The 17,355-nt window shown below is 30.6% G+C and overlaps 1 pseudogene; it reads right to left on the bottom strand.

The window, feature by feature from the left end:
* Positions 1-329: 329 nt before the first annotated feature.
* On the bottom strand, positions 330-13,213 carry LOC134727660 (Na(+)/dicarboxylate cotransporter 3-like; annotated as a pseudogene).
* Positions 13,214-17,355: the final 4,142 nt, after the last annotated feature.

The following is a 17,355-nucleotide window of genomic DNA, read 5'->3' as shown; positions in this document are numbered from 1 at the left end:
CTCACGAAGATTATTTTGTCTAGTTGTATCCTTTTTAAGACCATATGCAGTTTAATTGTTTTAAGGGGCATACGCTACCAGATATGAATAAATGTTACAAAAAGTTTGTTTTTTTCAATCATTAATGAAAGTGAAATAGTTCAATAAAAGTTCGCCAATATGATTCATTTTTTTCAAAATAAGCTAACATCAATGATACATTATTCACTTAAAAGTGAACAGTCCGACCTCATTGAGTCCGTATTCATGTGACCTTCAATTTAACCTCTAAGCTATAGATCGATTACGCACGAATTAAGCAAGGTAAGTCGTAGAAAGAACAAAATATGTCAAATCTAAAAGTGAAACAAAAGTTAATCAGTAGATTGACTGATTCGATTTACAAAAACTCATTCCTGTACAGGTAAAAACGATAATTAATATGTTTTTTACCTAAAATATAAAATCAAACAAAACTAGAAAAATCCAATTGCACGAGTTCGCTATCTTATAACTATTTATAGCTATTTTTAGATTTATACCGGGTTATATTACAGTCAACAGTCTTCGGAGGTCAACTGGATAGTTCATTAGATGGTATCTAAACCAAATACATATGAAACAATGATGCATATCATCGAGCTCATTCCTTGTAAATTGCTTATTGTAGACTTTCTGTAATTTGGCTATATTTTTTTAGTATGTCATAAATCAAACATAAGAATTTGATTCAAATCAGTGAACATGAATTTAAAAGTCAATGCCTTTTATAAACCATCTTTATTAAATTTGAGTAAGGGCGGTTTGTAAGTATTACAAAGCAATAATCATGATAACTGACAAAATTGTCTTGAATTATTACCAGACGTGTTTAGTAAATCGTTATTTATACGTAATGCTCTTTTTCGTTTAGGTTTATGGTTCAATTTAATTGCTAGGTTCTTGTTATGAATATATAACGTATTATAACTTTTACTAAGTGATAAATAAACCAAGTTTTAAAAATGATTAGATTCTAAATTTTACTCACCATATCAGTAACTTTAAGGTACCCATATGAAAATGCTATGATATTTGGTGGCGTTGCTACAGGAAGCATAAAAGCAAACGAGCAGGCGACTGTAGCAGGTAACATTAAATATGTAGGATGGATATGCATACCAGCAGCCTGAATGAAAATAATTAATTTAACTCATGATCCCAGATAACGACAAAGTCACAAATGGTTATTAATTACGAATTTTTCGAAAAAAACTATAGGATTTTCTTATTCAAGGAATACATTACTTTAGTCGTATTTGTTACAACTTTTTGAAATTTTGGGTTCTCACTGCTCTTCACCTTTGTACTTGTTTGGCTTATAACTATTTTGATCTGAGCGTTACTGATGAGTCTTAACGAAACGCGCGTCTGGCGTATTAAATTATAAGCCTGGTACCTTTGATAATTAATAGTTATCCCATTACGACGCGGTGTGTCAGTGTAAAATCACCACGATGGCCAGAAGCCAGAGTGTGATCTAGAACTGACACACCTAGCCCGAGTGGGATAACTATTTTACATCCCAGCTATTACAGAACAAAGAAAAGCATGCATTACGAAGAAACTCAAACTGGGGTTATATGGGAGGGGTGATCCGGCTCAGATCACCCCTGTTAGAGCAAAGGAGCTGGGATGTAACTATTAATACATCTCCTTATTTTTATATTGATATACATCATTTTAAACAATCTTTGCATGAAATATGCAAACTATAGGTTCATGTTGCTTACTAGTATTCTTTAGTTTTCTATGTTGTGTCATGTGTACTATTGTTTGTCTGTATTCATTTTCTGCCATGGCGTTGTCATTATATTTTCGATTTATGAGTTTGACTCTGGTATATTTCGTCCCTCTTTTATCGTTGTGATAGAAAATAGAACTTTTATGTAACATAACAGAGTTTGGACTGTTTTCTTGAACGACTAATTGTAATCTTGGAAAAGAATCTGATATCAGAAAATTTCGTCTCTTTGGTTTTGACTATTTAATTTTTTATGTCTGCATCATTGTAAATATAACGGAATTCGACGATCGACACTATCGTACAGTAAGAGGTTTAGCGCTATGAGCCACCATTTTCTTCATTTGAAAATGCCTTTACAAAGTCAGGAATATGACAGTTGCTGTCCATTCGTTTTTAATGTGTTTTGTCATTTGATTGTGCCATTATTAGGGACTTTCCGATTAAATTTTTCGTCGGAGTTCAGTATTTTTGTGATTTTACTTTTTTCTTATAGCTTGATAGTTGTTTGAGAAACATTAAACAGAAAATAAATTAAAGTGAATTACATTAAACGCGTCTGATAGAATAACAAAGGTGACCGTTGAACTAACCATGTTTGCCAATACGGGAAGGACAATACTGCATGCGGCGATGTTACTAACTACTTCTGTTGTCAAGGAAACAAAAGTACATATGATAAATATCATAATCCAAACGGGTACGTCTCGAAATACTGACAGCTGTGCACCTAACCATAGCGATAGTCCAGATTCCTTAAAGACAGAATTGTTTATTAGACAATAAATGTCACCAGCAAAGAAACATTGGGTATTAAGAGATCAGACACTTTTGTTATCCCCCCCTCCCCCTAAAAAAAACCAAACACACCTGACTACGCTATAAGCTGTCGTTTTTATTTAGATTTGTTACTCCGATGTCAAATATCTTTTGTTTTAAGGTCTCCAAAACGTGGTTGACTCGAGCATACCTTAAAATTTATGAAGGTTATCACTATAATCACGGAAAGGCACGATGTTGTTATATTATTTAGTTTCATATTCATATATGCATGCATGTATTTTTACAAGTATTTCTGGAAATGGAATAAGAATAAACACAGTCTTAAGTTTGCTATCGGATCCACCTAAAACGCCATTAACTGTAAAACGTATGTTCAGTTCATTTATTTGACTCAAATACCTCATATTTAATTTATAACTTGATAAATAATCTAATAACAATGCATGTGATCAAAACCTTGGTTTCACTTTCAATATTGAGATTATTTTCCTTTTAGTAAACGAACATGCCTAATTCACCAGACACAAATTGTTTTCTTTTTTTCAAAATTTGAATATCGAAAAAGGAAAAAGGAAAAAGGAAACAACATGTGTCTGTTGCCTAATTCATGCGTAAACCATCACTGACTAAAGTGTTAACGTGTACATGAATACTTATTCAACGATGTCGAATTATTCACCATCGATGTTTGTAAGCTTGTTTTGAAAAAGTTGAACCAATATAGCTGCTAAAAGCGTATTTGGTAGTTAATGTCCCTTTTAGAATATTGCGGTTAGTATCTTTCTCCTCCAAAAACTATTGTTCATCATCTGATAAGAATTGTAAATATATGAATCACCACAATACCTCTTATTTCATTTGTATATAACCATGGGACATCGATGGTATTACATGTATGATATATATTTGACAAAACAGAAGATAAAATCTTAATAAGAATATGTTCATACTTGGCATGCGTCTGCCAGAGCAAGTCCACCACCCATTACAAGTGTAACACCCCATGGAATCTTTTGCACAAATGTTTCCCAATCTAGAAGTGGAGGTATTTCGTTTGTTTCGTCCTTGCCTAAAACAGATTGACCATGTATAAGAATTGAGGACACTTTCAGGAATGGTAGCTTGAATAAAACCTGTAACGTGTAACTTTCGTTTCTGCAGACCCTATTATATGATTATTTACAATAATAACAGCAATAACATACATTCAAAACAATTAAATGAATGAAGCAATGTTACAACGATATATTGTTTAAGACGTTACATCGGTTTTAGCTAAACAATTGTCGGAAACAAATAGGGTTTCTCTAAGAATTAGAAATACAAAAAAATGCCTTTTTACAACATGTGTCTCAACTCAATTGAAAAAACAACTGCCTTTTGTTGCGGTAAATTTGTGGTTAAATTCAAATTGAAAATAATCAACTGCATTTTGGTTCGGTAAATATGTGGTAAAATATTATTTAAAAAAAAAAACCAAATATATATTATTTCTTTTTTTTTGGTGATATTGTTTTTTTTTTTTAATGAAATCGCTATTTTCGCAAGATAGACATTTAGAGGCCAAGACTATTGATACGATTACACGGTCGAACATTAAAAAATATAGTATGGTCTTCCTATGAACAAGATGATAATGCTAGAAATATATGTACCTGCATCTAATAATGTTACTACCGAATTGAGTTATCAATAGTTGATAATTCAAAATTTAAAACATTATGTGAACGTCGCAACATGCATTTACCTGTCGCAGTAGTCGATCGCCTTCTAGAAGGAAAAATAAACAAGCTAGTAGCAATTATCATTGCTGGTACTGCATCTGACACGTACCTATACAAAAATATAATAATAACTCACAGAGTAGCGAAAGATAACACCAAAGAACACAGCATAGCAAAAGATAACAAAAGGTTACTAGTATTCAAATAATAAAACACAAAACATCAAAATATAATATCTTGGAAGATGTTGTACTATGAGGAAATAAGTTTGATAGGTGTAACCAACAGTTAAGCTTAGTTACTTTGTGTCCACAATCTCAGTGTCGATTCAGTTACAGAATGGTCCTTGGTTATTAATTAATTTCTGAGACTTTTGAATCTCTTTCCTATTTGTTCTTTTGTAAACTTTATACAAGAAACAACTGATCAAATATATAATTCGGCGGAACATATTTTTTTTAAAATTGAGTTCCACTAATTGCAAGTCATACGAAAAGAAAGGCTCCAACCATATGTCCCCATACAAAAGCATAAGTTGTCAGACAAAACAGAGGGTGTTAACCGGTGTAAGCTACAAAGATCCGTCACTACGTAAATATCTAAATATTTTATGCCATGGATATGAATAATTGATTGTTTGTATATATAAAAGAATATGTGGTATGATTGCCGATGAGACAACTGTCCACAAGGGACCAACAATGACAGAGACATATACAACTATAGGTCACCGTACAGGCTTCAACGATAAGCAAGTTAATACCACAGTGTTAACTGCCACTTTCAGCATCACTGGATATATTGTGAAAGCTAGTTTTGATTGGTTGAGGAAACCAGCGACAATCGGCATGAATTGCAATAATATGCAATAAAAAAGAGCTGAACATACCTGCAACGTATGGATTTTAAACACACATTCTCACGGTTGACAGACTAGTGATAGCGTAAATGAACTATACTTGGCCCCTGAGGACCTCACATACATACGAAGATAACAGATCAACAGATTCATAATTAATAATATATCATAAAACAATACATATGTCACTGACAACGATTGTGTACAATGGATGATACATAATAAAATTTTGTGTAAATTAAGTAGAATGTTGCACAAACTTATATTCAAGTATGGATATACATATATTTTTTCTAACACTTACCCTTTTTTAAAGAAACTTCCCCAGCCAGGAACGAATTCTGGTTCTAAGGAAAACCACAACAACACTAGCATTACTTGATGAACACATACCGCTTTCTGTGCAAAACTAAACAATAGTTACAATCAATTATACGGTAGTAATTTAAGTGAAACAAGAATCGAAAGGAACATTGAACTAAAGAAAATTTATCTAACTCATTTATGAAAATGCCTTGTATATGACATGTATGGAAAAACGTGCTTTTGAAGTGCTAAATGGTAGTTGATAGGTAATTCTAGATGGTTTTGATTAAAGTTTACAATTTACATCATCCGTCAAAAGTGAATTACAGTTTACAATTAACATCACAAGTCAGAAAAAAACCTCCAAAACAAACTGAAAAATAAAAAAAATAAGTGTACCATGCATTTCTGCAACAATTCTTGAACATTCAAATATTTTTTCTTAAATTCTCAGTATTTTAGTTTCTTTTCAAAATACTTCTGTATATCTATAAATGATTTCATTCACGTCATATAATTTAGTTACAAGTCTCATTGATTATCTGACCACATATCTTTTTTCTATATGGTTTAAAACCACGAACGTGATTTTATCAAGGTGAGATAAGTAGGGTGTTATATCGGACTATTACTTACTTTATTTCTCCAAGACTATCATACTGTTTATTAAGAATGCATTTGATTCTCTCTGAATTGTCACTTGTTCTGGCTTTTGTGAAAAGAGACCTTAAATGTTATATACTGTAAATGCATATTGATTTGAATTCATGAAAGAGTTAATATATCGTATCATCAAATAAATGGAGTGATGTCCTCAATGCTCTTCAACTTTGTATTTATTTGGTCTTTTTTGTTAACTATTTTGTTATGAGCGTCACTGATGAGTCTTATGTAGACGAAACGCACGTCTGGCGTATTAAATTATAATCTTGGTACTTAAGATAACTATTTCTCTAAGACTTTGAAATATCGTTTATTAAGTTGTTTGCAATTTGGTAAAATACTTGTTCAAAGTATGTGACATTTTCTTATTTTGCAAACAGTGAAGACACATTATATAAATTACATATAGCTTTCATATTTTAGAAACCTTATCGTGATTGTAACCACGATATCGAAAGACAAGAACATTGATTTTTTGGAATACTAAGGCTGTTCTACCTCATGCATAGATTAACTTAGCTGTATTTGGCAAAACTTTTAGGAATTTTGGTCCTCAATGCTCTTCAACTTCGTACTTATTTTGACTTTTTCAACTTTTTTTTGGATTCGAGCGTCACTGATGAGTCTTTTGTAGACGAAACGCGCGTCTGGCGTATTAATACAAAATTTATTCCTGTTATCTATGATGAGTTTATTGATTAGGTGAATCAGTTATGGGTTATCTTGTTTTACATTTTAGATTAAATGAATCGTAGAGGGTTGTCTTAACAAGGGTATGGATGGGGAGTTCTTCCATGTTATATTTTTTTTCCGGCATGTTTCCCTCTTATTTGTTTTGCCTTTTCTGTAGAATAAATCTATAATTTTCTATTCTGAAAACATCGCCCACACACTGCTTTATAATGGTGTGTATGTATTGTATCGTTCGATCAGTTAATACAAAAATGGTGCCTGTTGAAGAGGGATCAAGCACTTGTTCTTCTCCATTTTAAAACGGATATTAGTCGAATTTTTAAACAAGAATTCTACATACATCCAAATATCATCTATTACACACATTTTTATGTCCATAAAAAAGTTTAAAACGACAAATTTAAATTAGTATGTAACAATGATTGTACGTTAACAGGAGTATGTTTGTATAATATTCTAAAACTCACCTCCATCCAAAGAACATAATCTGTAGAATCACCCAATTCATTAAAACGCTGACTATGGATATAGGACATCCGAAAATAAACCATGAAGCAAATGTTATACCGGAATTATCACCAGACAATCTGCACAGAAAGTTGTAAACAAATAGAACATGCACTATATCATACAAATGAATAATTTTAATAAACAATTATAAAATAATCCTGATATTGTAGACAGGCGATTTTTATTCAACCTTAATGAAAATATATGTTAGGTCTTAAAATAACTATTAATCAGCTGTTAGCATTTCAGTTTTTATGACAGTTTGCTAACCATATACAAAATATTAGTTAACAATCAAAATACCTGACACGTTGGATGTTTAGCAAGACTATTCTAACAGGTTTCAGTACTTTGAATATAGAATGACGTGTAGGCAATGGTAATCATAGAGAAACAGTTCGATGAGATAGCTCGATAGATTGATGTGTATTGTTTTATGTTAAATGCTACTTGCAAAACTATTGGCCATTTTGTGGGGGCTTTTTTTCTGGGGAGAAAGCATGGGTGCCCGTAGAAAACCAATGACATTCGGCTGGAAAACTGACAATCGTGGTCAATTAAGAATGAATGCAAACGTTTCTGCAATGTGTGATTTTCTCAAAACCTAGTTTGATATGTAATTGCAAAAAAGAACCAAAAAAATAAGATATATAGTTTTTAAAACCAAAAGTTAGGTTTACATTGTCACTGTTTTAAAGATAAGTTATATATATATATATATATATTTATATCTAAATAAAACATATGATAGGTAGATATAGGGTTGATTTGTAGGTAAGGAGTTTAAGGATATTAGAGATTGTGATAAAATTATAACAATTATTATGAAAAAAAAAAAACCCATCGGTTTATAATTACTGATCGAGTTGTCCTTTGAGCACTAGATTAGGTGTAGTTCAAGTTAATGTCGCTATGCCACCACAATTAGCCGAGTAACAAATACAGAGGAATATCAGTTTGCAAAGGTCCTTTGACTCCGTATCCAACTTCAAATGTTTCGCAATCCTCGTTGTTCTTTATTAACTTGATTTTACTGTTCAATAGGAGAATGTGGTAAACAATATTTTCATTTTCATTTTAATCAAACGTAAAACAAAATATTGATTTTACTGTTCAAAAGGAGAATGTGGTGTACAATATTTTCATTTTTATTTTAATCAATCGTAAAACAAAATATTGATTTTACTGTTCAATAGGAGAATGTAGTATACAATATTAACTTTCATTTTAATCAAACGTAAAAACTGTTTCATTGGAAACAAATATATGTTGTAAATGTAAGTATAAGAAACTAGTACTAAGAGACCACATGTACCCTGCGCTGCTGATTTATCTGGCCTCAAATATCATGAATATGACGTGTTTCTGAAGGTTTGTGCCCTCGCTTTTGAATTTCAAATATCTGATCCTTTTAAGGAAGGTTTTATTAGTATATAAAAAAATGTATATTAGTAAAAATGGAAATATTTAAGTAACTTAGATAATCATAGAATATCAAACTTCTGGACACATATAAAACATTTATATAGAATGTCTTCAATCAATTTTAAAATTTTACTTCAATACATGCGATAACAAAGGTATTTCCAACTAATTTTTTAATAGTAAATTTTATATTACCAATCATTTTCAGTATTTTCATCCATCGTGTTCCCTAAAAACTATATAATTTTCAAAATAGTGTTGTAAATTTTGTTCGTGAGCACTTCGTTAATAAAATCACCTCACCAGAAAAAATTACTTTTTAGATCATTCGGATGTTTTGACGACAGTTAACTTCAGTGTCAGTTATTGTACTATAGTATTCAAACGCTAATGTTAGAAATCAATCCACGATTTCTAGTTTATCGCTGTGTAAAGAAGAGAGAAATAACAAATGACACGCAAACAAGAACAACGAGGATTGCGACAAAATATTGTTATTTTGGCATTGCTTGACATGAATTATTGCGTATCTCTCCAAGTACTAAGGGTTATTGTTATTTAGTTCTTACAGTGATATATAATTGTAAACATGCAATAACTTAAAAATTGAACTATGCAGTGTCCACATAGCCGGTGTTCCGGTGTAAACATTTCCGCTACCAGCATAATATTTATAATAGTAGAGAAGAGAATACATAGTATATAAGATTTTGTCTTTCAGTTTGGCGGTTCGTACGTAAATATTCCATATATCACTGTGACTTATCAATCGGAGTGAAAAAAAACTTTACAAGAAATTATTTGCAACCTATATCTTTCTCCTCTTCATCGTGTGGATTTCGTTTCCGTGCTCGAACAAGTTCAACCAGTACAGCCTGTCCGATTGGAAGCATCATGGATATTGTTGCTGTGTTGCTGACCCACATCGACATAAACCCTGTTGTAACCATAAATCCAAATGTCAGCCTACCAAATTAGAAACACTGAATATAAGAATGTTGCAAACGACATACATATTTCCAAAAATTCATTAGCGTTAACCTCAAACATAACCGTTGCTTCGGATAACATAACGAACGCCCGTTTCGTCAACATAAGACTCATCAGTGACGCACAGTTCAAAACAGTTATAAAGCCAAACAAGTACAAAGTTGAAGAGCATTGTGTATCTAAAATTCCAAAAAATACAGCGAATGTAACAATGCCTGGGATAATAAAATTCTGAGTATTTCGAAAAATGCATGATTATTTTGAAAACAGGAAATTTATAAAAATTACCATATAATTGATATTCATGTCAACACCGAAGGGTTGACTACTGGGCTGGTGATAACTTCGGGGACGAAACGTCCACCAGCAGTGTCATCGACCAAGTGATGTCAATAGTTATCAAAGGTACCAGGCTTATAATTTGATACGAAAAACGATAAAATTGCCGCCAATAAATAAAATTTATGAAATATAAAAGTTAAACCAAGATGTGCAACAAACACAAGTGTACAAATCGACACAATTCTGTAAACCAACTTAAATTCGCGGATACTTTATTTCGCGTTTAACCCTTCCTAGTCCACCTCGCGTCATTTTAATTTCGCAATTTTCAAATTAAGTCGATATTTTACATTAGGATAGATCCTAGATTTACATATTCTCAACGATTTATATTCGCGTTATTTTCTTCTCGTGAAAGTAACGAGATTAAATCGCTCGCGAAAATAAGTTGGTTCACAGTAGTCAAAGATGATTAAAACATGTAAAAGTAAAATAATAAAAAATACTGAACTCCGAGGAAAATTCAAAACGGAAAGTCCATAATCAATTGGCAAAATAAAATGATAAAATACATCAAACGAATGGACAACAACTATCATATTCCTGACTTGGGACAAGTATTTTCAAATCTAGAAAATGGTGGATTGAACCTGATTTTATAGCGCTTAACCTTTTACTTGTATGACAGTTGCATCGAATTCCATTATATATACAACGATTCGTGAACAAAACAGACACAATAGGTAAAATTGTCAAGATATGGATACAACAGTCACTGTGTCACAATCATTCGTTTTCATTATGACGTCCAGTGTCAAGTACATTGCATGATTAGGACGAATACATGTTATTAGACATGGATATGATGCTCCCTTTATACAAGATCACACAATTATAATTTATAGGAAGACTTTGCATCCAACCTGACGCATGGTTCTGGAGTCAGAAAAAAAAGTTTTTTGTACTCATAAGTATTGTCTTTTTGGTTGAAAAACAGTCAAAACTAATTTTCAATATTTTTGTTTGACTTACCAAACCCTATAAAGGCAAGCATGTTACTATGAGACCACAGACATGACAGATGCGGTCTCCAATAGAAAGTACAAAAGTAAATAATCTTACAATTTAGTAGATGTTCCTAGAAACAAGAGTAATTTGAGAGCAAATCGTCTATGTATTTTCCATTTCTCTATATACATTGCTACCGACATACCACCCAGAAATACAAATATAACATTCTAAAAGCAGATTATTTAATGAAAAGAACTGCTTAGAGAATGGACAGTTCATGAAAGCAGTTTATTTAGAGAATCTTTAGAATGCTTCTGAATTTTCTATCAAATACATGTATTATCAAAATATTTTGAAAATTTATCGTATTAAATGAAATGATTCATGAAACGATAAAGAGAATCGATTATACAATTCATCATCAAAGAAATCACTGTTCCTCGGGATAACCAGAATTATATGTGTAGCCTATGTTGTCATTTGAAGACTTAAAATATACTTCGTCCTTGCAACATGACAGCACACCATTACGGACCAAAAAGAAGAGTTAAAAATAAATGGGTAGGAAATTAAAAAAAAATCACTTACATCAATTTTATATTTAAAAAAATAACTGTTATGTTGAACACTTCGGTCAAAACTAAACTGAGCACCCTGACGGAATAGCGAACAATTTGGTAAAATGAATTTGTCAGTATCTTTTACGGTTGCGAGTAAATAAAGGCAACAATAGTATACCTCTGTTCAAAACTCGTAAATCTATGGACAATAACAAAATTGGTGTAACAAACTAAAACTAATGGAAACACATTAAATATAAGAGGAGAACAACGATACAACCTTAAAATGTAACACACACAGAAACGGACTTAGCATTAGACACAATCCGATGAAAATAACAAATATAACATCAAAACCAAATACATGAATTTGGGATAGAAAAAGTACAGTGAGACGTCTTATAGTAATGTGAATTCACACTCAAATATCAGAGAAAACAAACAACACAACGTTAAAAAGTAACACACACAGAAACGAACAGTAATATAGCAATGGCCATATTCCTGACTTGGTACAGGGCATTTTTAAAGAATAAAATGGTGGGTTCGTATATACAAAATTTAGTCCTGGTATCTATGATGAGTTTATTATTGAACCTGGTTTTGTGGCATGCAAAACCTCGCACTTTAATGGCAATGTTAAATATAACATTAAAATTACAACATTATAATACAGGACTACAATACATATAAATAGGAGAACATATTACACAAAGAAACACATGAATCACCAGTGACGCCCAGATATAAAAGTTCGAAAGTCAAAAAAAGGTACAAAGTTGTACAGCACTGAGGATCAAAAGATCAAAATGGTTGTGCCAAATACGGCTAGGATTTTCTGCTTGGGATAAGAACATCCTTATTATATAGAACAATTCATGCTATTGAAAATAGTTAATTTTATCAAATGAATATAAAAGATATACATGATAAAACTGAAGTATTAACTAACTACAGAAAACAAAACCCGGATACATTGCAAAGACCAGCACAAAAATTAGAAGTGGCTTCAGGTTCAGTTTTAAAAGCATATAAACTGTTCGTTATAATTAACTAAATAGCAAGGCGCCATCTTGTGATACATTTACTTTGCAAAAATAAAATAAGCGGAAGAAAAAAACTTAAAAAAGATAGGTCAAATTAATGATTTTGTCGCTGATCATTTATGGATTCGTAAAAAATGTCACAACAAAAACGTCCACATAAGACTTACTATATAGAACATAAGACTACATGTAATGTGTACATGTTTATAAATAAGATTCCAATATTTATCAAAGGTATTACGCGTATAATTCAATACGTCAGACGCGCGTTTTGTCTACGTAAGACACATCAGTGACGCTCAGATCAAAATAGTAAAAAAGGCAAACACTTATTATTTCGAATAATTATTACTTTTGCAAACAGTAAATTAATAAAAAAACACATTTAAATTACTAGAAATCGTTTCATATGATTTTGATATGTAACCTGTTATAACTACTACAAGTATTACCGAAAAATATTTAGAAGCCAAATCTCTCACTCTGCTTACACCCATCATTGGAAACAAAATGATTGGCAGCATTGCTGTAACATATATAGGCAGGGCTTCCGTTATCCAGAGTACAGCCATTAACAGAAGTCCATACCCACATTTTGATTCCTGTAAAAAAAGTGTGGTTTTTTCATCAAATCTCATAACCGCAAAAGTATATATGATAATATGAAACAGAAAGGCACTTAAAAGGGAATGTATCGTGCTAATTATTAATTCTGAAGAGATTTTATTGTTTTACATCTCGATGACCTTGAGGTAATTCTGAAGTATTGCTATCGCCTAGATTTCCATTATGTAAATTAGTTTTGAGATTGTAACCGATCTATAAACATGATAAATACGTGCACATAAACGAGTGCAAAATAACATTACTTGTCGTTTGATAGAAACACATCTCTTAAATAAATACTGATAAACATAGTTTTGTCTACAACATAATTCAATATTATGAAAATGTGTTGTACTTAGATATATATATATATAAGTAAAACATCATTGATAAAATCAATGCACACGTACCGAAAAAGTGTGTTTAAGCATGCGAATATCTCAAAGAACGTTTTGTGACAATACCGGCAAGGATAGGTAAGTAACTCTGTTATTCTATTTGCGGGGGAAAATGAATGCCTACTCGTATCCAATCTTTTGCAATGTTATAGAAAAATCGATTTTTTACAAAAAATGTGTTCACGATGCACGTGCGTAATTAGAATAGTAGAATAGAATGATATACAAATAGATAGAAATAAAATATACATGAACTGTTATTTTGATATAATATATAACAACAAATCAATATATACTGATTTTTTAAAGTGTGAACCAAATTTGTTATGTTATTTCGAACAGGCAAGAAAAATAGCCATTCAGAAGACGCGTTACAACCAAAATTATATTACATTCCTGTCATTTATTCATAAAAATTAAATTATTGCAATATAAGAATAATTACGGCATAGTTGCATTTTCTGTCATTCATTCATAAAAATTAAATTATTGCAATATAACAGTAATTACGGCATAGTTGAATTTCCTGTCATTTATTCATAAAAATTAAATTATTGCAATATAATAGTAATTACGGCATAGTTGAATTTCCTGTCATTTATTCATAAAAATTAAATTATTGCAATATAATAGTAATTACGGCATAGTTGAATTTTCTGTCATTTATTCATAAAAATTAAATTATTGCAATATAATAGTAATTACGGCATAGTTGAATTTCCTGTCATTTATTCATAAAAATTTAATTATTGCAATATAATAGTAATTACGGCATAGTTGAATTTCCTGTCATTTATTCATAAAAATTAAATTATTGCAATATAATAGTAATTACGGCAAAGTTGAATTTCCTGTCATTCATTCATAAAAATTAAAGTATTGCAATAGAACAGTAATTACGGCATAGTTGAATTTCCTGTCATTTATTAATAAAAATTAAATTATTGCAATATAATAGTAATTACGGCATAGTTGATTTTCCTGTCATTTATTCATAAAAATTAAATTATTGCAATATAATAGTAATTACGGCATAGTTGAATTTCCTGTCATTTATTCATAAAAATTAAATTATTGCAATATAAAAGCAATTACGGCATAGTTGAATTTTCTTGTCATTTATTCATAAACTTGTCTCAGAAAAAAATATATATCTGTACATTAACCTCAATTTCAGGTAAAGATATATGTGATTTTTTTTCTGAGACAAGTGCTTTTGACCATTCACAAGAACTTGTGGTCATCCGATGTTCAGTACTTCAGTACTTTGATTTGTTTTGCAATGTGTAAATGCTAAATACTAGCAATAGCACGTTCATGAATATAATGTTAATTCAGAAATTATTGCGATGTTTTCATTATTGCGAAAAAATCGCAATAATTTAAACTCGCATTTTGATATTTTTTTTGTATCAATGGGCCATTTGCGAATTCCCGTTATTTATCCTGTAATTAGAGATCCCCTTTTTAGTTGTCTCCCTTATGACAGACATTAATTATTATTTACAATTGAGAGCAAGCAGAAGGAGCAAAATTACCTTTGCGTAATGTGAGTAATCTTTAACGTTATCAAATCTGTAATTACATTAATTTGTTGTTAAGGTGGTATGGGTGTCTTCCTCCATCTTGTATTGTAAAAAACAGAAAAGTAAAGGTCTAGATTTTCTATTAAGTTAGCAAAATTTTGATGCAGGAATGCAGACATTTAATGTGAATTTTTCATTAAAAAGAACCAATATATAAGAAAACAACTTATAAATATTAATATTTTTGCAAATATTAATTATTTTTGGTTGTTTTTATTTTTTTTTTTATTGTCATTTTAAGGGGAGGTAACTCTAAAACAGTGCAATTTCTGAAGGATTCTACATGGAAATTTCCTCTTCTGTATTTTAGCGGGGAAAAACGTACGGTGACCCTATCTCTTCTTTTGATATTCTCAAAGCATTGTCTGAAAGCTATCTTTTTCCTTTAGTATTTAACAATTCTATCATTTTGTTTAGTTTCTAATCACAAAATGGTGTTTTTTCCTGTACAATCCATACAAAATTTGTCATTTTGTCACGTCCTGTAGCTTGAAAAAATGCGCGGTGACCTATCATTTTTATTATATTTTTCAACATATATTAATAGATACTACGTTTTGGCAAAGTATGAACAAATTCTATCATTTTTATTTTAGACTCCCATAACACCTTAAGCTGAATACTTTTGACATCCGATATTATTTTACATGAAAAATTAGTTGACCCGCCGAAACATCACTTTGAATTCATCATGTTTCGCATTGGCAAAAGTCAATTTTGTCCGGTAAAGAACCAGTCTTCGATTGACAAAAGGAAGTAATTTGTTTAAAAAGTGTGTAATAACAGAATCAAATCGGTTATTGGCAAATGGACTATTAAACAGGATTTTTCTGAATATCACAAAAATAAATTGGCATTTTAGTATAAAATGACAAAATCGCAATAAAAATCACGCAATTATTTCTGAATTTACAGTAATACGAAAAAATGTATTTTACTGAATAATATCTCATCTTCCTATATCTATGTTATTTGACCATCGATATCAAAACATACTTTTTTTTTAAATTAATGCACACAATATAATCTTTGAAATTATTCATATTTTTGATAAAAAAAAAAGCCTCGAACTCATAATGAATCCTCTCTTTGAAGTTAGAACATAGAACGTTGCGAATCGGACCTTTCATTTTTTGAAAATATATTTTTTTATAAGTTAATTATTTCGCTGCACTTTCAAAATAACCAGCTTTTTGTAAAATTGTTATAAATTGATAGTATATAATTAACGGAATTAAAAAAAACATTTACAATGAAAGGATTGTGTGTTTTTATAATATTAGAATATGAAATTGGCTTGAAATAATTCTTTCCAGATTTCTCATGTTTTAGCCATAGCACTTTTTTTCTTTCGAAAACTAAGGATTTTACAAAATGTCCCAAAAACTATATTTGATAAAAGTATGTAAAGAAAAGTATTAGTTAACCGGTGAATTTTTTGATTGAACTTTTATTATTTTTGATGTAATATTACCATGAGAAACAATATTTGTTTAATATATACTATCAGTGACCTCTGTGAATAGTAAACTAGAAATTGATAGTAAGTCGTAAACAAATGATTTTTCTGATATCTTTATTTGAATAAAGCACACACATATACAAAACGAATATAGTATAATTGAAATTAAAAGAAAAGAAAAAAGGGATTTCAGAAAAGGGATGTGGCAATGTACCTATACCAAAAATACTAGAAACATCATGAAACAAAAACATTTCTTACCTGTGTATTCACGACAAGTGGAAGAGGTAATAAAATTAACGGAGTTATAAATAAAATCAATGTTCTTCTGTTTCTTCTGAGGAAACAACGTAATTCCATCACAATATAACAGGTACACATATATAGTTATCAGTGTTTATATTGACTTGATTTAATTCATTTCCTAACATTCACTGACATGTAGCATTATATTCAGTACGTTGTTAGAGTTTAATATGAGTTCAAAAGTTCAGTTCATTTAATTCTTGTCATTGCTTCAATTTTAATTTTGATGTACATAGATCATTAATAAAACGATTCAAACTAAGCAGGTTTTTTTTTATGTGATCCCCTCCACAACAACCTTGTCAAACAAAGTCAAACATTATCTTGAAATATTCTTGATGTATTATTATCATTGTTTACTACATCAAGATTTGATAGAAGCC

Source organism: Mytilus trossulus, chromosome 8, assembly GCF_036588685.1.
Source record: "Mytilus trossulus isolate FHL-02 chromosome 8, PNRI_Mtr1.1.1.hap1, whole genome shotgun sequence".
NCBI classification, from domain to species: domain Eukaryota; kingdom Metazoa; phylum Mollusca; class Bivalvia; order Mytilida; family Mytilidae; genus Mytilus; species Mytilus trossulus.
The sequence above is the reverse complement of the archived record's forward strand: the minus strand, read 5'-3'. Positions and strand labels throughout refer to the sequence as shown.